Below are 1,276 nucleotides of genomic sequence, written 5' to 3' on the forward strand. Positions count from 1 at the left end.
CTAGTGTCATTATAGAATGGTTTAACAGAAACAAGCCTCTTGGAACACCCCCCCCCCCCCATTGTTAACTCTAACCTGCTCACTGCTGTTTTCATTATTAGCTTTTTAAATCCGTACCTCTCCTCTCGTTCAACATGATACCTCGCTTTATTTCGAAAGTGTTGATTCATGTTTCTAATGAAAATATAGCATTCGATCACATTGTTGACTGTCACAGCAGGACCTTTACCCTATTTTGCTTGTAGAAGGTCCAAGAGTCAAATGAATATGAATAAATATCCTATGAGGTTTCATCCTCGCCCTCGCCTTATTTACTGCTTGTAATTCCAATTGGTAGGAGATCAAGACAGCAGAAGCTAGAGGTACACAGGTAGCGTTATCTACTCGACAGGAAGTCATCAGTATCTAGCCCTTACGAAAACCTGGAGATGGAGAGGCCTTCAGGTATCTAGAAAAGATATCTTGTACCAAAAACTTTATTGTGGATTTATTATAGCTTAAATATAAATTCGTTTCTTTCTCAATTTTCTGTTTGGATCTTGTCAGCAACATTTGGGAGATAAATGAAACTGTATTACTATATGGTTTAGGGACCTGAAAACAAATTATTTACAGTGCCCGTAACATACCAAGGTAAATATCGTGGCAAAGTATGAAAGGAAGAGTTTATGATCTGTATTTGGTAAATAAAGAACGGTTGGTTCAATAGACATCACTAATAAAGCTTTAGAAAATCTTGCACCAATGCTGTAAACGTTTTCCTGTTAGGTGACTGCGAAGTACAGAAAAAAACATATATTTAGATTGTGATAGAGATAGACAATCAACATGTAAGAATATGTGTGTTTTTAGTTCTTCGTAGATTATCGCTTATGTTTTTATATACTATTCTTTACATTGGATGATGCTTCAGTCGGAAATAATTTGGCAAAGGAAATCCCGGTTCTTGAGCTGTCTCGCTGCAATGTCAGGCGTGTTGCCTGCCGTGTTAGTCTGATTTTCCTTTCGAGATGAATTAAATTTATATTTATTTTGAATTAGGAGTGTAATGCAAGGAACTGATTCATTGCCGTTCTAATTTCTTTGACTGGGACGAAACTGCCAATTGGATTTAGCGAAACAAAAAATGTGGCCTACTCATCCCTCGCTTATAACTGTCATTGTCACTTCAACTAAATTATATTTTCGTTACGTGTTATCTCTACCTTAAGGCCATTTAAAAACTGTGCGGCAAACTTGAATCTAAATCCATAGCAAAGAGATTAACAGTAATGCG

Source organism: Penaeus monodon, chromosome 32, assembly GCF_015228065.2.
Source record: "Penaeus monodon isolate SGIC_2016 chromosome 32, NSTDA_Pmon_1, whole genome shotgun sequence".
NCBI classification, from domain to species: Eukaryota; Metazoa; Arthropoda; class Malacostraca; order Decapoda; family Penaeidae; genus Penaeus; species Penaeus monodon.